The sequence below is a fragment of the Narcine bancroftii genome, chromosome 3 (genome assembly GCF_036971445.1).
Source record: "Narcine bancroftii isolate sNarBan1 chromosome 3, sNarBan1.hap1, whole genome shotgun sequence".
Classification (NCBI taxonomy): domain Eukaryota; kingdom Metazoa; phylum Chordata; class Chondrichthyes; order Torpediniformes; family Narcinidae; genus Narcine; species Narcine bancroftii.
The window spans coordinates 342,544,846-342,571,029 of record NC_091471.1 but is presented as its reverse complement, the minus strand read 5'-3'; the positions used below and the strand labels follow the sequence as shown (position 1 = coordinate 342,571,029).

Genomic DNA, 26,184 nt, shown 5'->3' with positions numbered 1-26,184 from the left:
ACTCTTACTTGTGCACTTTATTGATTTTTTAAAAATACATTCTCTCTGTATTGCAGAGCTTTTGTTATCTGCGTTAACAGCTCTTTATTTGTTCACATGTGTATGTTGTACATTTTTTTGTAGTTCTGCCTTACCCATAGGAAAATTAATCTCAGGGTTGTATGTGATATGTATGTACTCTGACAATAAACCTGAAATCTGATATCTGAAAATATACACTTCCGGAGAAGTCTGAATCAAGCAAGGCTACCAGTTTAGAGAGTAAAGCATCGCTGAGTAACACAGCAACAATTCACAAGAAGAATCTATCCGAAATAAATAAACTCCACAATTTCCATCACCTACAATATGATCCCACCATTAGACACATCTTCCCCTCTCCACCTTCTGTAGGGTCTGCTTCCTCTGTGACTCCATCATTCACTTGTGAATCTGTCGGAGTCACCTACTGCATCTCTACATCAGAGAGACTGGATGCAGACTGGGAGATTGCTTCGCTGAACACCTTCACTCAGTCCCCATCAATGACTGGGATCTACCAGTGGCCAACCATTTTAATTCTATGACCCATGTCCGCACAGGTATATTTGTCAATAACCCCCCCAAATGGGAATTGGAGGAGCAATACCTAATATTCCTTCTGGGCACCCTCCAACAGGAAGGCGTTAATATCAACTCCAGTTTCTGCTAAGCTACTCCCTGTTCTCCCCATCCCTCTGTTTTCTTTCCTCCATCTCTGCACCCCTCCCCTTTCCATTCCCCTCCTGTCTGTAGGGCTATGCCCCTCCCCTCCACCATTTTAAGGTGCCTGTCTATATTTTGATTATCCCTTGATGAAGGGCTCACGAGATAACGTACACTGTCTGACCTACTGAGTTTCTCCAACATTGTGGTTTTATTTCAATCACAGTGTCTGCAGACTTTTGTATTTTACACTTAACTATTTATTGGACTTGCTCATCAAAATGCTGCCAAACTCATAAGAATCCACTTAATTCTGTGTTGTGCACTATGTAATGCCGTGATATCATGGTTCGTGTAGTGCTTGGCGCAATGCTGCTCCAGCGATTGGGTCCGGGGGTTGCAATCCCATGCTGTCCGTCAGGAGTTTGTTCGTTCTCCCTGTGTCTGCTTGGGTTTTCCCCGGGGGTGGGGGTGGCTCTGTTTTCATCCCACCATTCAAAACATACTGGAGGTGTAGGTCAATTGGGTGTAATTGAGCGGCACAAGCTCGTGAGCTTACCATGCTGTATGTCTAAATTTTAATTTAAAATTCCTTGCAATTTTGAAAGTCTTTGTTGATTTATGAATGTACTATGTTCATAATGTTTCACATTAAATTAATGTGGTACGCGACGCTGCTTTATGAATCTAGTTTTCACTGGAACAAACAGTGTCTCATTGATTGCCCATTGGAATACCCAGAATACATTTTGTCCTGCTTTTTTGATTGACAAAATTTCATTTAACAGAAACCTGACTCATTCATAAAATGGGAAATATCTGTTTTTTTTTAAAAACAAATGATAATAGGATGTAGTATGTTAATTCTCTGAGTAGTTTATCATTCAATCATAGAGGCGGAAGGCATAAGGCTCAGACTTTGATCAATAGAACATTATACTCTGGGCTCCTCTGGACTTTTGGGAAATATTGATGCAAGGCTTCAAGAATTGACAGGATTTTATTTAATAAATCAATCTTGAGTTCTGATAATGCTATAATTAACTAAGTGAAACATAGTCAAAAATTGAGAAAATGTAATTCATTTTAGCAGGGTTGAGCTAAGGATATATTGACAGAATAAACAGAAGTGTGATGGGAAGGGACCTCTGGGGAGCACATGCCCTGGCATAGACTTGCTGGGCTAAATAATGGGAGTCATGCTGGATAGCATTCCACTACAATTCATGTTTTTAAAGCTTTCTTTTTTCCATCAGTTGTCGAAGTCGGTGTCTTGGACACCCGCCAATTACTGGTGATCTCAGGAGAATCCTGGAAAGATTTCTACCCTATTTGACAATGGAGAGAAAGAAAAATATTCAGCTGGTATTTCATGAATTTAAAATATTTGAACAAACTTACAGAAAGAATAGAATTGTAAATAAAAGTTCAGGTCACTGTGCCATCTGAATCATCACACCTCATCACCAGCATCACAGCATTAAAGGTTGGGATGATATACTTACCTGGCAAGGGAGAATCGGTGGTCATGATGGCCGATCTCCCAGGACGAGGCTATCCCATTGCACTTCGGGTGTGCTGACGCCTGCGATGTCCCCAAATGCGGGATACTCGACTGCAAAATTTGTGGTAGTGGGGGACTGCGTTCGCGAAATTTTTTTATTAAAAAAAATAAAAACAAAAAAAAAAGAATATTAAAAAAAAGGTTGGGATGATCACTAATCAATTTGATTTAATGTCTGCAGCAAAGGAGGCAGTATTTGTCTGCTTGGCATTGTTTAATAAGTTGCAAATGTCATTTGAACTTCTAAAGTGCTAGAGCCATTTGTACCAAAAATATTCTAACTGCCCAGCCTTGAAATTCATTAGTAATACTATTGTCTAGTCCCTTTCTTAAAAAAATATATTTTGTGAACCCCTAATTAACCTGAATCTTAACTGGCATACAAATCCTGTGGCTATTATAAAACATTCTGGGTATCCTGTGATGGGCACCCAGAGGCTTTCTACCATCTACAAGGTACATCAGGAGTGTGGTGTCATACTCTTTTCTTCCCTGGATGAATACACTTTTAAGAACACTTCAGAATCTCATCAGCAATAATAGCCAATATTATGGTAATGCAGTCAAATAATTCCTTCCACAATGGTTGCCTTGTGAACCATATGCAAAAAAAAATGCTCTGCTTTTACTTGCCCAGACTACTTCAGTAGCACCACCAAAATCTTGTGACTTCTACCAGAAAGAAGACAAGAGCAGTGAGCACATGGTAGGACCATCATCACCTGAAATTTCTACTCCCTAATTGCACACTTGGAAATATGTCAAGATTCTTTCTCAACATGGTTGGGTCTATACGTTGGTAGTTCGTGGAAGTGCCTTCAAGAGAAAGAGTGCAACAGATCTAGAAGGCAGCTCATTGCTAACTTTTCAAGGGAAATTTGGAATAAATAATCAATGCTGGCTTTGTGAGCAACATTCACATCTGAAAATGAACATTAAAAAATGATATACTGTATATTTTGGCATATAAGTCAACCTTCAGATCATTCAGATCTCCATTTTCAGCCTTATCTTCTTGGCTTTATCATATATTGGGCATATGTCGAACCCCCCCCCCCAAAGAAATTGCGTTACTGAGCTGTTAGGTATTGCCAGAAGGTGGTTGTTATCATAGAGCTTCCACCAAAACAATAAAAGTATGAAGTGCGTTTTAAAAGTAATAACGTGGCCAAGTAATCCAGCAACTGCGGTTGCAAGAAAACTTGTTGTAGGTTGGGTTCTTCTTTGGTGTTTCAAGGGTCTTCTTCCATGCCAGATCTGCATCGAGTGAATTTTTTTTTGAGTTGAATTTAAGGTCTCATTTTTACATGTGGTATATAAGTTGACCCCTTATTTATTTTTTAGTGCTTTTTGAGGGTTTCAAGACTCGACTTATACGATGAAATATACGGTAATGAAAATTGTTTGACAATCAGGAACACAGGTGCTAGAAACCTGAAATAAATTATGGTTTTTCGTGTAAAGCTTCACAGAGTGGACTTTGAAAAGCAACAAATCTTCATTTAACCTCAATTATAATAATATTTAAATAGATATTCATTTGTAAGATTATTTAATTCATGTGTTTTCATGATCACAGGATGTTGCAAAATACTTCAAAGGCTGCAAAGTATTTTAAGGTACTAATAACAGAGCACAAAAAATGTCCAACAACACAGAATGAAAGTCAAGTTTCTTTATTTATTTAAATTTAGACACACAGCACGGTAACATGAACGTGCCACCCAATTACACCCGATTGCTTACGACCTCTGATACATTTTGAATGGTGGGAAGAAACTGGAACCCCTGGGGGAAACCCCATGCAGACACAGGAAGAATGTACAGCGGGGGATTTGAACCCTGGACCCGATCGCTGACGCTGTAACAGTGTTGTGCGAATCGTTATGTGAATGTTAGATGAGTGATAAATGCTAACTTTCCAGCACCTCACCCAAAATGTAAAATAATTTTTTTCCAAGTGAGGCACTTCAGTCATTGCAACGCTCCCTCAATAGAGGACAATGATATTGTATAAAGGAAGGGGATGAGTCAGCCATCAGGATGGAGAATGAAAACCTGGCTGGATAGTGCACCAACAACAACCTCACACTCAATGTCACCGAAACTAAGGAGCTGATTGTTGACTTACGAAAGGAAAGCCAGAGGCATAAAATCCAGTGATCATTGGGGGTCCAGAGGTGGAGAAGGTGAGCAAATTTAAATTCTTGGGAGTCACTATCTTTCCTGGACCCAACACACCAATGATCTACACCACCCCAGCACGCGCTCTCTTCTCGCTGCTGCCATTAGGAAAGAGGTCTAGGTGCCACAAGACTCACACCACCAGGTTCAGGAACAGCTGCTACCTACCCCTCCACCGTCAGACTCCTCAATGACAAACTCATTAAAACTTATCACACTTTATTGATTTTTCTTTTATTTTTTAGTTATTGCACAGTTAGTTTGTTTACATTCATTATCTGTTTACAGTTCTTTTGTTTACATTTATGGTGTGTACAATCTTTTTTAAACTACCAATTAATGGTAATTCTGCTGCACCCGCTTGTAAAAAGGAATCTCAGGGTTGTATGTGATGTCATGTATGTACTCTGACATTAAATTTGAAATCTATCCTTGACTTTTTTCTCAAGTTCCAACCCCAAAACTTCACCATCATCAAATGGAGAATTGCTTTTGTTAATTGCTAATTAAGGTTGGATTGGGGAGGAGGCCAGTCACACTGACAATGAACTGTGAGCCCTGGGGATTGCATTAAATGGAATTCTGACACTGTGACACATGGAGTGAACCTAATATTGCATTTCTAGAAACGCTCTGCAAACCAGCTCTGAAAGGACTAGTTAGCTGGAATCTGGAGATAGCAATTTGTAAGATTACCAAAGTTTCTGTCATCAAATCTATTGCATTGATTCACTTCATGGATGTCAAAGATGAAGAGTGTTCATTGTAGGTTTGATTGACCAGGATATTCTCTAGTGATAAGCATTATGCAAGCCAAGTCTGTATGACCTCGAAATGGAGATCCTCATGCTAACCAGCACAAGGACTAGGTGTATATGCAAAACAAATTAATCGGCTTCTCTGTTAATCTCCTCAACGAATCTATGACTGCTTTGCTGCGTTGTTTACTTCTCCGAAGTTACGACTATTTGACTTATTCCCAGATGAAGGAAAGTGACGAAAAGTGGTGATTATTGTTAATTACTGTGCAATTAGCCAGAATAAAATTGACAAAGCCTGACTGTTGGTATTAACCAGTGATCTGAGACCAATTCACTTTTTTTTTTAACGAGAGGCCTTTAAATTTAAAACGCTGTGGTTTTATTGTATGAACGTCAAGCACCATCTAATTAACTGAAATTTTCTAATGTAATAATGCAGCCTTAGAGTGCTAAGATATCATGAGAGCAGCCAGGGTGTGGTAGCTCCAGAAAGGAATGAGCATTTCCACGATGGAGTAGTTTGGAGCTAAGTTGTGCCCAAGAGGTGGAAGCTATTATATGCAATAACTCCTTCACACAGCACATTCAGTTGAATAATGAACAACGTGATTTTCTTCTTGTGGTTCAGTTCCGTTTCCATTGCAAAGTCGACCCCATAGCTCCAGAGGCATTTAAAACACCACAGCATATGAGCAAATTCAAAATTGTACGCGTTTGTGTTCACTTGCATGGATGTGAATTGTAAGTACATTTTCTTTCTGTATTGTGGCTTTCCTGCTTTGCCTAGTTAAAAATCTATTCAGCCAGGAGCATGTAAATATGCAGCTAATCAATTTTGTTTCTCATTTTTCAAGAGGCAGGCTTTGCAAGCAGCACCAACATTTATTATTGATTTCTAATTGACCTTGAGAACAAAGTAAAACATGAAAGTCTGCAGACACAGTGGCTGAAGTAAAAACGCAGTGCTGGAGAGACTCGGCTGGTCAAACAGTGCCCTTTATAAAGCAAAGATAAAGACATGTAATCAATGTTTCGCGCTTGTGCCCTTCATCAAGGGATGAAAAATTGTAGGTAGGCGCCGGAGCAAAATGGGGCAGGGAGGGAAGGCACAACAGCATGCAGAGGGAAGACTCCGGAAATGGAGAGGGAAAGGGCCTCCCTTCTGGGCAGACTGAACGCCTTCTATGCATGGGTTTGGTGAAAACAGGATGGCGCCAAAAAAAGCTCCGTGTCCCCTTAATGAACAGGCCCCCTGTGTAGCCATGGCTGAGGTGAGGAGAACCCTATCCAATTGGCAAAGGTATTCACGGACATCTTCAACACCTCATTGCAGCAACCCATCGTTCCTATAGAGTTCAAGACAGCCACTATCATCCCAGTAGCCATGAGGGCAACAATAACAAGCCTCAATGACTACCGCCCTGTGGCCCTGACCTCAACCATTATGAAATGCTTCTCGCATCTGGTGATAGAATGCATCAAAGCACACCTCCCAGAGGTGCTGGACCCATTTCAATTCACCCTTAGAAGAAACCATTCCACAACCATTCTTTAGCCTTGTCCCTTCACTCCATCCTGACCCACCTGGAGAACGATGCCTCAAAAGCTAGGCTGTAGTTCATTGACTTCAGTTTGGTGTTTAATACGATCATTCTCCAGATGCTGGTGGAGAAGCTGTCTTCACTGGGACTCAACACCCCTGTCTGTAATTGAATCCTAAACTTGCTTGCAGAAAGACCACAATCTATCCAGGTCAGTAGCAGAATGTCGAACACTTTCAAGTGAACACTGGGTGCTCAGCCCGGTACTGTTCATGTTTTTGACCTATGACTGCATTGCCAGATCCACTTCCAACAGTGTCATCAAGTTTGCAGATGTCACGACAGTAGCTGGCCTCCTCAGCAACAACAATGAGTCGTGGAAAATCTTGTGAATTGGTGTGAAAGTAACAACTTGAGTCTCAATGGGGACAAAACAAGGTGACTGATCATGGAATTCAGGAGGACCAAGAACAACCACCCTCCACTACTCATCAACAACTCTGCAGTAGAGAGTGGAGAGCACTAAGTTCCTTGGAGTTCGCTTCACTGATGACCTATCATGAACACTCAACATCTTACTTGTTAGAAAGATGCAATAGTGACTGCACTTTTTTAGAAGACTGAAGCAGGCAAGGCTATTGGCCATCATTATGTCACCCCTCTATTGGAGCTCTGTGGAGAGTGTACTGCCCAGCTGCATCACAGTCTGCTACAGTTCCTGCAGAGAAATAATATTGGCAGTCAATCCACAGGTCCATAAGAATGGCAGGGAGGATCACTGGAATCTCTGTCCTCCCCATCGACGAGATTTTCTGAAGAGGGCATCCAAAATCATTGAGGACCCCTTCCACCCTGCATACAGCATCTTTCAGCTGCTCCCATCAGGGACAAGAAATAGGAGTATCAGACCAAGGAACAGTTTCTTCCCACAGGCAGTGAGAAAGGAACTGGTTCAGTAAAAGGAAGGAAGGGAGGGAGAACAGGCTAGCAGAAACCAGCAAAGCCGGTGTCGATGCCAATCAGTTGGAGAGTGCCCAGAGGGGAAAATTAAGTGTTGCTCCTCCAATTTACGGGTGGTTTTGGTGGAACATTACATGAGGTCACAGACAGTCATGGCCACATATGAGTGGGGCGCTGAATTGAAGTGGTTGGCTACTGGGAAATCCCTGACACCGATGCAGACAGAGTGGAAGGCCTTAGTGGTGAGCCAAGTTCTTGAATTCTTCTGTTGATTCCCACAAAGTTGGGAGCTTCAGAATAGAGACCAAATGACAGTGGGGAAAAAATTAGGAATTATTTCAAATTCAGGTATGGCAGTTGTCGATACTGGTTCTGTGACCCTGGTAGATGTGCTATTCTTTGTGGCAGATATCAGATCCTGTTTAATGGCTATCAGAGTAACTGGAGTGCAGTTTGGAGGTGGGACACACAGGAGCCAGAGTGCACTGGTTGGGGTGGGGGGGGGGTGGTTGGGGGGTGATGGTATGGAGTTGGGTGAAAGGAATGAATAATGGAACACTGGCCTATCTAGTCTGTGCTGAATTATTATTCTCCCTAGTCCCAATGACCTGCACTTGGAGCATAGCCCTCCATACTCCTCCCATCAATATACATGTCCACATTTTTCTTAAATGTAAAAATTGAGTTCATGAGCACCGCTTTTGAAAATGATCAGGCATTCCTTGGCAGAAAATGATGAGAACAAAATGTACATTTCCAAATGAACCAAGTGGAGGATACCAGCCCAGAAATGGTGCACTGAGTGTTGCGTGATGAAATGGCTATGATCAGGTATCAGGTTACCCAGGTCAATTTCAGTTGGGGCTCCAGATGAGCGACTTTCATGAGTACACAAGATACAAGTTGAATGCATCCAAGGAGCATTATTCTCTGACCTTTACGATGATTACACGCAGCAACGACGCACAATTTTGAGGTTTGTGTGTTAAATACAAACATGGCTGCATGATATCTGCCATTCTAATGTTCTCCACTAATGAAATAGTTGTTAGTAATTGGCTGGTTTCAGGCTCTTAGATGTGAGGAGGTCACCAGGGTGGGAAAGGAACCAGTCCACAGTTCCTTCAATGCTCACTGGTGTTTAGGCATTAAAAGGCAGGAATCAGAGCAGTTCCTTTAAGACCTGGTTCACTTACCCATTCGGAAAGAACTTCTCATTATCATCTGCAGAGCTCCCCCCAACAGACGTAAGGGCTGCCCCTTAAAGGAGAGTCTAAACAATCTTCCTTCCCAGAGGTTTTGCTTTCAGAATTGAGGCCTTGCTGATCTGTTCCATTTTTCTGTCCTCTATTAATGCTGCTGCAACATTAAACACATGTCACACACTGACTTTGCATGTCCAGAGACCACAGTTCAAAGCTGAATTACATGCTATGCACGATAGCATGTGCCAGTTGCACTTCACGATCAATTTTACACATCAGTTCAATTGCATAATAAAGACAAAATTTTCAATCCTGGGGCATCTTTCAGATCTCAGTATGTCCCAAAAGACTTTGCATTTGCTGAAATACTGTTCAAGGACTGTCAGAAATGATGAAAGTGATATTTTATCCAAGCACTATTTACTGTGCCCTATTAATTTTCCTGATAATGCAATTCTGGGTGGGGGGAGGGGGGGAAGCTATATCATATCCACGGGACCCTTTGAACACTGGCTGAACCAGGGTTCATATTCTACTTCTCCCACTGTCAGGTCATTTATTTGTAATGCAATTTAATATTAAATATTTGTAACGAGATCAATACCACACACTTCTGATCTGCAGTTTCAAAACAGCCAGACTTGTACTTTTCATTAATATCCAGTGGCTCCAAACAGGAAGCTTGTGTTTAGATACTGTGTGAGAACAAAAAACAGACTTCCATTCTTTTTTCTTTTATAATCTTTTTTATTGGTTTTTATAAGAAATAGAATACAATGAAGAAAAGGGAATGAAACTGAAAATACAATATCACGTGTGTGTGAGAGTGTGCATATATATATGCAGTGGGCCAAGTGACCGCGTGGCTAGACCAGCCGAATCGCCGTCCCAGTCGGTTGGTACAAGATGACACGGGCTCCCCTTCCTTTCTCAGGAGAAACCTTTGTTTGGCGACACACGTTGCCTGAGAGATGTGGCCACTTCCTGGCTGTGTGTCGCTGGGCAGGCAGTGACTCCACAACGTGCTGACGTCACTCCCATACTGGACCAGTGTGCCCCAGACAGGAAGTAGGTCGTCCCCAAAAAGCAGCGTGAGAGATTCAAATAAAGTCGGTTACTGGTTCACCCTCATGTTGTGTGGACGTAATTCATTTCAGTAGCGCTGCCGTTAGCAGCTGCTACACACACACACACACACACACACACACACACACACACACACACACACACACACACACACACACACACACACACACACACACACACACACACACACACACAGAGTATAAACTCAATTCCCCTCTCCACTGCAATAGGAGAAAATGAAAAAAAATCAAAAGTATTGTATAAAAACCGCACCTAATTTACTCTAATAATAAAGGAAACAACTAACATAAAACAGCTGAGCAGCTTATCTTGAGGGTTACATATATTTTGTAGTTTTTGGTTCCTACTGCAAATCCAAAAAAAGCCAAAGGTAATGCTATATTTCATCTGGAAGAGTAAATACATTTAATCCCATTAGAAACATTTACATCATATGAAAATAAGACACAACAGGTTGCCATGTATCTTCAAATTTCACTGATGAATCAAATACATGATGTCTAATTTTTTTCTAAACTTAAACATGACATAATATGAGAAAAGCACTGGAGGTCTTGCATCTTTCCATTTGAATAGGATAGCTCTTCTAGCCAATAATGGAGAGAAGGCCGCAACATTTTGAACAGGTGGAGAAAAACTCCCCATGTCTGGGTAACTTCCATTCTCTTTCAGTTAGTTGGTGCAGTGGTACAAGTAGAATTGTTATAGCTGGTAAAATTGTGGGCAATACTGAATCTCAGTTAAAATAGATCTAAGCACAGCCATTTTTTCTAGTTTCTTCACTTTGACAGTAATGTTGCCAAAATTTGGTATCCAGTTCTAATCCAAGCTTGTGGGCAAATTCTGCTCAAACATTTTGCATTACAATAACTATAGAACTTCAGAACTGGACACCTATTGGTTACTAGTTGTGTGTTGGGAGGTGGTCCATGAGCTAGTGAGTAAGGCCTTCAGAATATATATTCCTTCTTTATGATACCAGCAATAACTACCTGAGGAAAAATGTGAGAAGCTGGAGGGGCTCTGTGGGCAGCATACCTAGTGACAAATGGTCAGTCAGTGTTTTGGGTCCAGACCCCTTTTGAAAGGTAAAGGGTGAAGGGGAGATAGCAAGCATAAAAAGGGGCAAGAGATTATAGGATGTTGGACACATGAAGGTGGGAGAGGTGGAGAGGCAAGTAGGGGATGATGATCACAGGGGATGGGGGAAGAAGGTTTGAGGTGAAAATTGGAACAAAAGCAGGTAAAGCACGCATACAAACCTCGCCTTGGATGAGGAGCTTGGTCAAGATTCCAGCATCTACAGTTTTTGTGCTTCTCACCTGCAACACAGTTACAGCTGTCTGTAAGAAGTCTGTATGTTCTCCCTGAATCTGTGTGGGTTTTCTATGGGTGCTCTGGTTTCCTCCCACCATTCAAAATATACTAGGGGTGTAGGTCAATTGGGTGTAATTGGATGGCATGGGGCCATGGTCCAATAGGGCCAGATACCATGCAGTATATCTATATTACTACCTATTGTGCATTGCAACATCTTTATGACAGAAGCACACACACAATTATGCACTTAAAATATTAAAAATAATGTAGATACCTCCGACTTGATTATTCCAAAACAACCTTTACCTTAATTGAGACTTCTTTCCTCTATTTTAATGATTTTCTCATCCTTGTGTCACAGAGAATCCAGGCAAAGCATAAAAGGAAATTTGGTCAATATGTTCTTGATCATCACAAGATATAGGAGCAGAAGTAGGCCCATTAGCTCATTGAGTCTGCTCGGCCATTCTATCATGCACTGATCCATCTTCCCACTCAGCCGCACTCCCCGGTCTTCTCCCCAATAATCTTTGATGCTCTGACTAATCTAATACCTGTCAATCTCTGCCTTAAATACACCTAATGACGTTGTTTCCATAGCTGCCTGTGGCAACAAATTCCACAGACTCACGACACTTTGGCTAAATACATTTTTCTGCATTTTTGTTTTAAATTGACGCCCTTTTATCCTGAAGTTGTACCTTCTTGTCCGTGACTCCCATACCATGTGAAACAGCCTTGCCACATCTACTCTATCCAGGCCTTTCAGGATTCAAAATGTCTCTATGAGGACCCCCCTCATCCTCTGTACTCCAATTAGTGCAATCCAAGAGCCAACAAACCTTTCATTCATGCTATCATCTAGTAAATCTTATCTGAACCCTCTCCAATGCCAGCACGTCTTTTCTCAAATAAAGCACCCAAAACTGTACACTGCACTCCAAGTGAGGTCTCACCAGTGTTCTATAAAGTAAATCACCATGATAGGTTTTAAAAGGTAAATGGAGATAGTCTGTAATACAAACCGAAGGGCAGATTACTATTTGAATGGCAATAGATTAAGAGATGGGGAAGTGCAGAGAGACCTAGGGTTACTTGTACATCAGTCTCTGAAGGCGAGCATGCAGGTACAGCAGGCGGTTAAAAAGGCAAATGGTATGTTGGCCTTCATATCAAGAGGGTTTGAGTGTAGGAACAAGGATACCTTACTGCAGCTGTACAGGGCCTTGGTGAGACCCCACCTGGGGTATTGTGTGCAGTTTTGGTCACCTTATCTAAGGAAAGATGTTCTTGCAATGGAGGGAGTGCAGAGGCGATTCACCAGGCTGATACCTGGAATGGCAGGAATGACTTAGGAGGAAAGATTGCGCAAATTGGGATTGTACTCGCTGGAGTTTAGAAGATTGAGAGGGGATCTCATAGAGACATATAAAATTCTGGCAGGATTGGACAGAATGGATGCAGATGGGATGTTTCCAAGGATGGGAAAATCCAGAACCCGGGGCCATGGTTTGAGGATAATAGGCAAACCATTTAGGACCGAGATGAGGAGGAATTTCTATACCCAGAGGGTGGTGAATCTGTGGAATTCATTGCCACAGAGGGCAGTAGAGGCAGGTTCATTAAATCTATTTAAGAGGGAATTAGATCTATTTCTTCAGTATAAGGGTATTAAAGGTTACGGAGAGAAGGCGGGGACGGGGTACTGAACTTTAAGATCAGCCATGATCTCGTTGAATGGCGGAGCAGGCTCGAAGACTCGAATGACCTACTCCTGCTCCTATCTTCTATGTTTTTCTATGTTTCTATTACCTGATGGTTCAAGGACCAGATAGTGAGTAAAAGGGGTAAAATAAAATCTCAGGGAAAAGTTGGTGTGAGAGCAAAAGGATGACTCTGGGAAAAAAATTGCAAATGAAAATAAATAATGAATAAATGCTTTGGATTGTGATATCGATTAAAATCACACAATTCTTTCAGTAAGCTCTTTCAGGTGGCCAGAATACCCTGATGTAAAGCCACATACTCTACTCCTTTGCGGCTCTCAGGGTACCCACCTGAAAGAGCAGGAGGCCCCTCTGAGGCGCATTTTCTAACCCTCCTCCGAGAGGGAGCACTGAAGTCCCCCTAGGCACCTGAATGCAGCTGCCTGAAAGTGGCTGCTAAGGGGCAGGCTGATGATGTCACAGTGACGTTGTCAGCCCGAGACGCTTGGAGTGAATTTGGAAACACAGTGTGTAGGCAGGGTATTACCAAGGATTTGACATATCTCGTTCTGAACACTGAGAAAGGCTGAAACCATTATCAGTGTTTCTCTTGCCTGCTCCGGGTCTGCCATAATCCTGTTTTCCTTCTGCTTCTCCTTTGTCGTGCTTCAAATGACATCCCGTCAGTGGGCGAGAGTACACCTACAGTTGACACGAGCCGGAGTCCGCTCTGAGGCGCCTCCTGTGCAGCTGTCCCTTTCATGTGGACAGTGCAGCGCTTTCAGGGCTGCCACCTGAACGATGATTCCAAAGCTCTGCATCCGCTTCTGCAGGCCCATTCTTGGCAAAGAATGCACCTGAGAGCGGGTAGTGTGTTTGTATTGCATTTGGATTCCTGCTACTGGGTTTGACTTTTTTAATCGTGTGTTTATCACCTTTTTATTTTCTCTTCATTGTTGAAGCTAAGCCTTAGAATAGAAGTTTCCTTAAATCATTAATCAAAAAAAGGGTGGTGAAATATTGCACAAATTTGCTTGAACAAATTAAATGTCAAAGTGTGACAGGGACATAGTCATGACCAAATTATGATAGGTGAGATGGTAAATACAAGACAGGCTGATGAGTCATTGCTGTGGCATAAAATTGACCAAGCTATTTTACAGATTAACTTCTGTGTCATATAGTTTACCTCCAAACCATTGAGTAGTTTCTGCAAGAGACTTATTTGTTTCAGTTCTGCAGCTAGATTACGTTGACAGAATCAAAGCTAATGGCAGCAATTCGACACTATGCAATTACTGTGTCTCAGTTTAAGGACTAATTTTAATCGGTTTGCTTGACCTATCTCAATTTAGTACATCAAAATCATAATGAGCCAATGAGACCTGCTGTAGTCCATTCTCATCCCATTCCCTTTTTGTCCTTCTTTTGTATCATTTTTCCCCCCTGCTGCCCATGTTGTTTCTCAACTTGACCAAACCAATCCATAGTCTCTCATATCACTTCACCAATCTGAGAACATACTCCATACTCCATTTTGTCCATTGCATGGATTCCTGGTTAAGCAGCATTTCAATTTCAAAATCCTCATTCCCAATTCTTTCCATGGCCCCTCTCCTCACTGTAATCTCATCTAATTGTACAATATATCTAATCATGCAATATCTCCACGGCCATCCTATTGAACATACCAGGTTTTCATCAGTCTACCCTTCGTTGGCCAAATTATCTCAAAGATTATTTTGGCTCTCTGGGGTTTTTTTTTAAAGGCAGTCCTTAAAATCTACCTTTTTGGGTACAGTTTTCTTAATTATCAGTGGTTGTACTGATCATTGCAGTTAAATTTAAGAGGTTGTGCATTCGAGCTCGACCCAGGACTTGTAGCACATAAAATGATGCAAATTTAGGATTCTATCTGGTCAATGAAATGTTAAAGCAAGCTCCCACCATCTCTTCTTATGGAATTACTGAATACAATGCAAAGAACTTCATACTTCACTGAATATATAAGCAATGCATGCTGGCCTTGCCAAGAATACCAACATGCCAGAAGATGATGAATAATAAAAAGCAAGAGACAAAGACATTGGTCACCTTAATTCTTCAATAATAATCATAGGTTCACTGGACATTTCAGTAATTGTTGTTTATCACACCTCACTGTGTGGAGATTGATTGCTAAGTTGACCTAAAGTACAGTAATAATGACATTTCAAAAGTTATTGATTAACTGTGAAGTTTTAAAAGATACCTTATCGTTCAAGTTCCTTTCCATCGGATTTGTTGGCGTAGAGAAATGTTCCACATTTTTTTCTCGTGCAGTCCAACGAAAATTATGTGATGTTATTGCTGACTGGTAATTAATCCTAAAATTCATCATTCCTTTGTTGTCAATATAATTAATAAATCATTTTTTTAAGCTATAGCTCGAGGTAACTATGAAATATTGTAACGTCCAGCCAAATCACACAATAAATCTTATGCTGTATGGCATTTCAGGGGATAAAGCTGTTAATAGTTCTTCAAGAATTATTATATTTATCTTCATGTTTGAATCAAGAAACCAAATGAAAAAGGTTACATTACAGCAATTTTAAAAGTTGGGGTGGTGGTGAGGAGTGACGTAAAAGCGTCATCTTTAATTGAGGATAAGACATTAATGCCATTGAGGATTAGCTCCTGTGGTTTCAAGTCTCATTTTAACTGGTTTATTTAGAAAGATCCATTGAGTTTCAGTGCAGTTTATTTCTGTTTAGAATCTATCTCGGCACAACAATGGTGTAGCATATAAGACGGAGGTTGTTGTCAGTGTGAAAACTCAAGAACTGTGCAGTCGTCATTCCTACAAGTACAATAATGTATGGATGCATTATTCTTTGTGAAGGTAAAATCCTGTATTCACACCAATTTCACCTCCATCACATTGTGCGACAGTACAATCTGTAGCTAATTAAATTCTTCACAATCTCCATGGGTTACAATAAAGTTGGCAGGACAACTGTAGTACAAAATTTTTTAAAAGTACTCCAGAACCATTAGCCAAGCTATTCTGGTGAAGTAACCCTGCAGTTATTTTCCTGACCATGCTGTAAGTTATTCAGGACAAATGCCATCCTGCTAATACTGCTCAATTAGTCTACTCTCAGTCATGTGTATCGTGATGGAAAGTGATAATGGTAGTGACATCAAATAGACCTCCTATAATCTTGCACTGAGGTCGATTTGACGCCAGATTTCACCAAAGTCTTGGTCGGAGGATGGACCAAAGAACTGAATTCCAGAGATGAATGAGACTGACTAGAATTTCTGGTTACTTCCCACTCTCCAAAGATGTACGGGGTTTGTCAGTCAATTGGTCACATGGATGTCCTTGGCGGCACTGGCTCGTGGGCCAGAAGATCCTGTTCCATGCTGAATCTCTAAATTAAAAAAAAGAATTCAAGGCGACATTGTGTCTATAAGCAGCCTTAGAAAAACTGAAGCTGCTAAATGATCAGAGTTATACCTCACAGGTGTCTGTGGTTGTTGTATCCCCATCATATCAGTGGGGGACATCACTGTAGGAGTTCATTAGGAGAGTGCCTCAGTCAAATTATATTAAATTGCTTCATCAATTATTTTTTTCCAGCCTAAGACCTGAAATAAGGACGCTTATTGATGATTGTGCAGTGTTAAATTCCATTTTCAACCCTTCAGAAAATGATGCCGACCATGTAGCAAAACCTGGCAAAATTCAGACATTGGCCTGATAAGCATCAAATACATATGGGAATTATTTTAAACTTGATGTGTCTAATGGCATCATTTTGTCTAATATGAAAATATGAACCATACCAGGAAAATGACAATCAAGAATATGGATACTACCGAAGTTCCCTTTCATAACACAAGACATTGAAGCCATTTATAATCCCCTAGTGATTTTTGAAGTGGAATAGACTCTGTATTGTGTCTTGGGACAAAAGTCAACATGAGCAACAAAGGGAACGTTATTTACATTTAAGGAAAGACTGGATAATTACATGGAGGGGAGAGGATTGGAGGGATATGGACCAGGTGCTGGTCAGTGGGACTAGGAGGGTGGGGATTTGTTCCGGCATGGACTAGTAGGGCCAAACTGGCCTGTTCTGTGCTGTATATGGTTATATGGGTGTGGTGTGCTGTTAGACAGAATCAGACACATACAAGGTAAAGACTGAACAATAGGCTTTAATCCACAAAAACCTCCACAGAGCCAGGCTGGTTGTGGCTGCAGCAACTCAGTGTGAGGCCTCGGGAGGCCGACACAGACTTGTATCCCGGAGGGTGATTGACACCCAACGGGAGGGGCTTGATCCCTTCAGGCTGACTGATTGGCAGCCGGCCAGGTGTTGTCCTGTCCCCTTACACTCCTGCAGGTACAGAGGTTGCCCCCTGCAGTAGCCAAAACTGCTCACCACAATGAGCACAGAGGAAGAGAGGTCATTTAGGTAAAGCAAGAAATGACAAAGCTCACCTCAATGCCACTTGTATGTCAACCAATGGATGTTCTTAAGAAATGCAATTAAATACTTCACTTCAGTCATAGAAGCAACACCGAACATTCCTGATCTGCTGAATGATTTCAGTTATTTAGGTTTATAAAACATACTAACTGTGGTGATAGAGTGCAAATGATACTCCTGACCACTCAGAGACTAGTTTGTTGCAGCTCGGTTGGATTCAAGATGGATGTCTCCACATGGTCATGAGTTCAATAGCTAATAAAGTATAGTTGTTTTTAAAAAATAACAAGTTTATTACAATAAATATCATACTGTACTAGGAGTGTGCAGAGTGAGAATCAGTTGATAGCAGCAGAGAAATGGAAAATGCGAAGACTCCTGATGCTCTAAATTGGACTGGAAATGTCGACCACAAGTGGAGGCTGTTCAAACAGAGATTTATGCTGTACATGCAAGCCATTGGACTTGATAGCAATCATGATGCCAGAAGATTGCATTGCTACTTACTGTGGTGGGACCTCAAGCACATTTGTTTTTGCCGAGGCAGAAGACCAGGACAAGCTTGATGAACACTTTTCACCAAAGAAAAATGAAATCTTCAAGAGGTGCATGTTTCACTCCTGCAGGCAGCTGCAGGGAGAGACGTTTGATACTTTTTAATGGATTTGAAATTAAAAGCAAGAAAATGCAATTTTGGATTTCTGCAAGATTCAATGATCCGTGATCATCGTGTTTTCAGGATTATTGATAAGATTATGAGCTGTGAAGATATACCACATCTATGAATTAGCTCTACGGCACACAAAAATGTTTGGTGAGAGTGCAAAAGCCAGTGAAAACAAAGGCATAGCACATTAAAAAAAAAGAGATATAGGAAACAACAAAAAGATGAAGAGACATTCAAGTGCAAACAATGTCCTACTCAACATGCACCAAAACAATACCCCACCTATGGAAAAGTCTGTAATAAGTGGAAGGGCAGAATCATTATGCAAAGCAATGTTATTTTTTTCCAAAGGGAAACAAAACATAAGTGAAAGCATGCATGCTGTAAACACTATAGAATAAACTGTCCTCAGTGATACACTTTTTGTTGGCATGGTAGTGCAGAAAGACTATAAACCAACAGACACTGAACATCCAAGTGTGAACAGAGTCGAATAGGACAAGTGGACTGTGTCATTATGCACAAATGGAACAAATATTCGTTTAAGCTGGAGACAGGGGCAAAGGTCAATTTGATCTGTGAGTGCGACATCAAGGCAATGAAGATAAAACTGTATATCCATGAAAATCCTGTACAAGTCAAATCCCACAATGAACAGAACATTGACATGAAAGGTACATGTAAATTCAAGGTTAAAGTTAAAGATAAAGAACATCACCTCAGGTTCACAGTAGTCCCAGATGGACATGAATCACTGCTTGGTGATGAAGCATGTGAACACTTAACCTTGGTCAAGAGGGTGTACACACCAGGGAGACCTATTATGTTAGCTGATGCATTATTCAGGGAAATGGCGCAGAGTGAAGCACACAATGAGAGTTGAAAAAAGACAGATGTGAACCTATCACTGAATCTCTTCCCATATCTGACATGAAATCCAAGCAGCTCGCAGCTGGAACAGAAAAGGACACAGTTCTACAGAAGGTCATCAAGAATCTGAATGAAGGATGGCCTAGAGGTGAATGTCAGCCATAGTACAACATCAGAGCTGAGCTGAGTGTTGTCAATGGGCTTCTATTTAGACAGAGCTGCATTATCGTTCTTCATTCGCTGCAACAAGAGATGCTGAAAAGGGTGCATAAGGGGGACCTTGGAATGGAAAATGGAAGAGGAAGGCCAGATATGCTGTTTATAAATGCTGGCATTGACAAGAATGGTTTCAAGCTGCAAGACCTGTTTGAAACATCATACAAAGCTGACAAAGGAGCCCATACTTACCAGGAGAAAGTTGGGACATGGATGGAAATAATCACTTGCTGGTTTTTGATTCTCTATCGACCTATCCGGAGATTGTGATCTTTCCTAATATGTCTGCTGTTTATGTGATCTCAACTATATGAATTTGATCTTTGAAAGATAGTGACAGTGGACCATGCTACAGTTGCAGAGAATTCCAGAACCGCTCTCCTGGGTCTGCACCAGCGGCAGCACTGCCGTGACAGCAACTCTGTCATTAATTTTTTAATTGACCACCCCAATTTCCCTTCAGAAAGTATGCTGACTCCTTTTGCAATGGGTAGATTGCTGGCTAATATGTCTCAGCCTCGAACTTAAAAGACCCAAGTAAGGCTGCCACTGGCTTGAAACCACCCAATTTCACAGACATTACATTCTTAAGTTATTATTGAACATTGAAATAATGTTAAATTGTACAGCTTACACACCGACATCCCTAGAAACCAAAGAGAGGCCAAAAGGTCCCTGAATACAAAAGATATCACAAATGTACATTGAAATACATTGGCAGTAGTTAAAGTAATCATCATTTCTTTTAAATTTATTCACAGAAGATATCCTATCATGTAATACATTTACATTTTGTACAGATTTTTGACGAAATTTTCATCTTTTAATGAATAATTTAAAATTGTATTGCAAGGTCACAGATGATAGTGGAAACTTCGCTTTGTATAAAGGGTTGTGAGTATATCTGTCAGAGGGAGAAAGGAATCAGCAGATCTGGTTTTAGGTTTGATTAAAGGAATCAGGGAGGGATGAGGTTTAGATATCCTATGAACCGCAGCATTGATGAGTTCATGTCATGTAATTCTATGCAGTTACAGATATACCATTGTGGTGGGTTTATCATGACAAGCCCCTTGTTGTAAGCTCATTCCCGGTTCTTACAGATGGTTGTTGTGGGAACTGGAAAGAACCCAGCATGTGTGGTAGAAGGCACTCTTCTGACATTATATGCTGAGTGATGATAAAACGGAGCCACTGGCATTACGATTGTCTGAGGCTGACACCAGCTGGACCAGATGCTGGAAGGACAAGAAGGAAAGGCACATGGATGATAATAATAAAAATAAAATTTTGCTACATTTATGACCAAAAAAATTATGATGCATTTAAATTTTAAAAAAATTAAAAGGTATAAAACAGGGAATGGTCCCTTTTAAGGCATGCGAGCATTAAAGCATTTTTCATATATTGTAAGGCCTTGTTTTGACCTTGCCTTGCCTGGAGGCCTTTTAAATTTGATTCATACTCCTGCAGCAGTAAACAACTCAAATGCTAACATGATCACCCTCCTGGGCAATGATCTCCACACCTAAGTGTTAATTTGCTCAACTATTTTCTCCAGTCATCTCCTATTAAATGAGCCATTCTCCTTCCTCAATTATGGATTATTCCTCAATCCTGGATTATGTCTATTATTTGGCTAATCATATTTTCCTGTCTCAATGCATTTATTATCCTAATTTTGATTTCTCTGTAGCTTCCTTAATTTGTATGGTTCCCGTTAATCTGGTGGCATTGGTTTGAATTACTAGCCTAATCGTTGAATTAAATTCTGAGTATTTGTATCAAGTCTGCCACTACTTAATACCTTTTGAATGCCTCCTTGGTTGCCCTAGAACCTTACCTCTAATGCTCTTCATTAGACTCTCCCTCCAAAACTGTGAACATCCTTTTCCAGTAATAATCTTGGGCTTTCTCAGACAAAAATATTTAACATGCCCTGTCCCAAAGGTGCATGTCCCGGTAGCTTCCCTTTTAATTTTGCCTCTTTCAGATGTTCAACCTTTTGGACATGTTCATTCCAAATACAAAAGGGCCACCCCATGTATTTTGTTCCTGATGTGTAGGTCCCATAACTTGCTGTCATTAAAGTAAATATTCTGCACAAATAAAGAAGCCATGTGAGATCAATTCTTGAGAGCATGGTTCATGTAACTTCTTGAGGGAGCCATTAATTACAGATGTTGCATAAAAATGCTGGAGGCACTTCCTGGGATGATGCCCATAAATTAAAGACCTACATTGAATTATGATTTTTTTTTTCAGTTTTATTTTCAAGATCAATAACTTGTGTTAATTTTCCAGAATAGTGCACATGCAGAAAATGCCTTTTGGAAAATATTAATCTCCCCTTGAGGAATTACTGTGTGAGGACAAAAGGCTACTATAAACGGTACAATTAAAGAATGCAGAGAAGACTGACAAGGAATTCACCGGAACTTGAGGAACTAAGGTTAAACAGGTTAGGACTTTATTCTCAAAAGCATAGAGGAATGAGGGAAGATTTGAGAGAGGTATACAAAATTATAAGGGGTATAGATAGAATAAGTGCAGGCATGCTTTTCCCACTGTGGTTGGGTGAGAAAGGAACTAGAGGACATGGATTAAAAATGAAAGGGGAAATGTTTAAAAAGGACATTAGAGGAAACCATGCAGAGAGTGGTGAGAGCGTGGAAGGAACTGCAGTGGTGAATGCAAGCTCCATTTTGACATTTAAGAAAAATTTGAACAGGTACTTGGATGGGAGGGGTAAGGAGGGCTATGGTCTGGGTGTGGTCAAGGGGACTAGGTGAAATAATATTTTGGCACAGACTAGATGTGCCAAAGGGCTTGTCTCTGCACTCTAGTGTTCTCTATGGTTCTGTATTACAGTATTTATGATTAGTCCACAATTGATAATTTCACTGAATTCTGGGCACCATGCTTTAGGAACATGTCAAAGATGTGGAAAAGGTGCATTGGAGATGTATTAGAATTATGCCCGGGATGAAAGAAAGGATGCCTTGCAACTAAGGGATGAAAATTTTCAGTAATTCTCAAAGGAACCAAGGGACAATATATTTTAATGCAGTAGTTTGTCAAAACCATAACCCAGAACAAATACTTGATAGGCCATTGGGACCACATGAACGTAAGAGCATAAGAAATAGCAGCAGGAGTGGGCCATCTGGCCCATCAAGCCTGTTCCACCATTCGAGGATATCATGGCTAATCTGATAATCAGCCCATTTCCACCCACCTGCCTTTTCCCCTCATATCACCTAGTTCCCTTGCTATGTTAAAATCTATCGAACCTTGTCCATATTTACTGAGGTCACTGCTTCAATGGGCAGTGAATTCCACAGATAAAGGGAAAGTTTCCATTATTGTCTCATAATACTACATTTAGAATGTAACATACATGAAATTCTTTAACTTTGTCTACCGTAAGGAAGACAGAGAGTCACTTTTTTGTCCAGCGCCCCTCACGGAATAAGGCCCCAGCCAGAAGCGAACTCGCGATCCTGGTTTACATGACCAGTGCTCTAACCACTGAGCTATCAGAGGTGCCACCCACTAGGAAAACCAATTCCTCTTCCTCTCCATTCTAAATTTACTACCTTAAATCTTTCATCAAGAAAACTGGAAGTGGCTCTCTTTTGCCATCCAGGCAGATTGGTTTCACCATGAACAAAATTTGGTCTTTAGTAACCAGTGGACACTTCATCTAGGCTATGTCTATTGAAGCTTTTAGGTTCTCATCAACAGCATAAGTATTAAACTGCAATTAACAGCATTTATAATAGACAGTGTCAACATTAAATGTGGGTATATCTGTTAATAAATTGCAAATGCTGTTAGGTGGAGAGAATAACCTGTCTGTATATTATGGGTATCTTTTGACAATCCATTAAGCCAAAAAACATGTGATCAATTGGAATTCCAATACATAATATAACAGGCACTTTTATTCTTGTTGACTCAGTTAAATCAGAGATGAGAAAATACCACTTGCAAATATTAACCTGGATTAAGCTTGGTCATGTTGCCCTAATTTTTGAGCTAACCAGTTCTCCAAAAGATGAACTCATCCCAGAACAACCACCTGAGGTAACCGATGAGTTAGAACAAAAAGACTGCAGTAACCTCAGAGCACCAGAACTAGTTTACAGTAAAATCCCAGTGTCCAGCATAATGCAGATGCCAGATATGCAAATTTTCCAGTTGACTGAGACACACTCTTACAATGCCTAACTAATACACCTGCATTAAGAACAAGCAGTTTAAAAGACAAAAGACATTGCCAAATGTAATGTGAAAACTAAATCAGTATTGTAGATCTTAATTGTATAAAGTTCAATTAAAACAGGTAATTCCCGTAATTTACTAAATTTGAACCCCACTCATTGGCACTGTAGCACTGTTGTACTAACTGCTTCGCTAACCATGCCACCATCATAATTAACCCCCTTCCCCATTTACACATAAAGTCTTATTAATATATTAATATTATTAGGGAGGGATAGGGAGACACTTTGGGGGAGAGTCTACCCAACAGCATCAGTCTGGGCACCACCATATCAATTCAAACACAACTTTGTTCAAACAGCTGCTGTGGGCGGGGTACGACTGGGGATGTGTTGCTTCGGAGAGCATTTCCTTTTACAATGTTAAACTTTTATTTAAATTTTTATTTGTCCTTAGTCGCTCTAATTTATTTCCTCTGATTTTTTAAAAATCCCCCTCATTTGCTTAGGTTGTCGGTTGCTTGAATTCCACGCACTGGGGATTTTTGTTGCAAATCTTAATGTACTATTGCAGTCAGAGAGCTCCTTCTAATCAACAAATGGTTACTCAATCTTTCTTTGGCTTGGCTTCGCGGACGAAGATTTATGGAGGGGGTAAAAAAGTCCACGTCATCTGCAGGCTCGTTTGTGGCTGACCAGTCCGATGCGGGACAGGCAGACACGATTGCAGCGGTTGCAAGGGAAAATTGGTTGGTTGGGGTTGGGTGTTAGGTTTTTCCTCCTTTGCCTTTTGTCAGTGAGGTGGGCTCTGCGGTCTTCTTCAAAGGAGGCTGCTGCCCGCCAAACTGTGAGGCGCCAAGATGCACGGTTTGAGGCGTTATCAGCCCACTGGCGGTGGTCAATGTGGCAGGCACCAAGAGATTTCTTTAGGCAGTCCTTGTACCTTTTCTTTGGTGCACCTCTGTCACGGTGGCCAGTGGAGAGCTCGCCATATAATACGATCTTGGGAAGGCGATGGTCCTCCATTCTGGAGACGTGACCCATCCAGCGCAGCTGGATCTTCAGCAGCGTGGACTCGATGCTGTCGACCTCTGCCATCTCGAGTACCTCGACGTTAGGGGTGTGAGCGCTCCAATGGATGTTGAGGATGGAGCGGAGACAACGCTGGTGGAAGCGTTCTAGGAGCCGTAGGTGGTGCCGGTAGAGGACCCATGATTCGGAGCCGAACAGGAGTGTGGGTATGACAACGGCTCTGTATACGCTTATCTTTGTGAGGTTTTTCAGTTGGTTGTTTTTCCAGACTCTTTTGTGTAGTCTTCCAAAGGCGCTATTTGCCTTGGCGAGTCTGTTGTCTATCTCATTGTCGATCCTTGCATCTGATGAAATGGTTACTCAATACTAGTTAAACAAATAGTTATTCTCAAACCATGCATATTTTGTAATAAATTGAGATATTGCATAGTTTGAATGAACTATGGTGTTGTTCTGAGAAGAATTCTGAATGGCTGTTCAGAAATGCCTTTGATTCATTTTCAGTATTAAGTCAGTAGTTCAGGCCTCTAGATTTGGTGGGGGGGGGGGGGCATGTTCTGTGGAACATGTTCCCCAAGCAAGGAGTCAATTCTTCTTGGAGCCTATGCAAACTGAGATGGATGGTTGGGGTGGGGAATCTGGAATAAAAAAACAGAGGGAATTAAAAGTGCCCACCTTTCACCTTTATTTCACCACCAACACGAGCTGGAACAAGCAGTAAAGGTAATTAAGATCAAAGTTGTCTTGATAATAATCTTCGAAGAATTTGTAATTGCTGTGCTGTCAGTTATTGATTTAAGATGCTGCTACATGACAGCTTCACTGTGCATCAGTAGCATAGATTGAAGAGATGGTCATTAATGTACCTAGTCATCACTATTCAGAGGAATGCTCCCACTGCGCTTCCTGAAGAATACTTGACAGTTCAGCTAGCAGGAGTCACTTTGCTCTCGCTGTGTGAGTGTAATTTAATGGCTAACATTTGTGTTGTATATCAAGATTTCACTTGTGGCCCTGGAAATCTGATTAATTCCATGGGGATATTGATGAATTTTGAGGCTTCAAGCTACCCACCTCCTGTGGAGAAGATTGATAGATTAGAAATGCAGATCAGAATTAGAGATAGAGGGAAGCTGAAAGAGCAGCAATTTGTAAAGGTGGGTCATGCTGATCCATCTCAGGCTTATTAGATTAGGGGCAAATACTTTCTAATGTGGGAAGCCAAGCAGAATGCACTGAACTGAAAGAAGGAAGAAAGAACTGTATTATTACAAATGTTAAATGGACAAGGATGCAATGAATTTAATATTCCTCTTTCCCTTCTTAGAGAAAATGTACATTACAAAGCTTTCCCTCTTTCTCATTGAGAGCGATCCAAACATAAAATCTGTAAAATGCACAAAAGTACTGGACAAGCTCAGCAGGTCCGTGGCATCAGCAGGAAGTAAATGTCGATCAACTTTTATTTAAAAGACCACTTACCACTTTAATCCCACACATCATTGCACACTGTCATGTCTGTCCATGCCCTTGTGTGCTGCCAAAATCAAGGCCACCCACAAATTGGAGGAACAATACCTTGTATTCCGCTCTCGATGGTCTCCAATAAGTCGGCATCTCCAATTTATGTTAACCCCCCCCGCCAAAACAACCTTTC

The 26,184-nt window shown here is 41.0% G+C and overlaps 1 protein-coding gene and 1 non-coding gene across 2 annotated transcripts in view; both read left to right on the top strand.

The window, feature by feature from the left end:
* The window catches only part of LOC138759309 (protein shisa-6-like), a 434,403-nt gene that overhangs the window by 137,327 nt on the left and 270,892 nt on the right, over window positions 1-26,184 (top strand). The window lies entirely within an intron of this gene.
* LOC138759637 (U1 spliceosomal RNA) lies at window positions 2,182-2,345 on the top strand. The gene has a single exon (XR_011354995.1). It is a non-coding gene; the product is annotated as a U1 spliceosomal RNA (small nuclear RNA).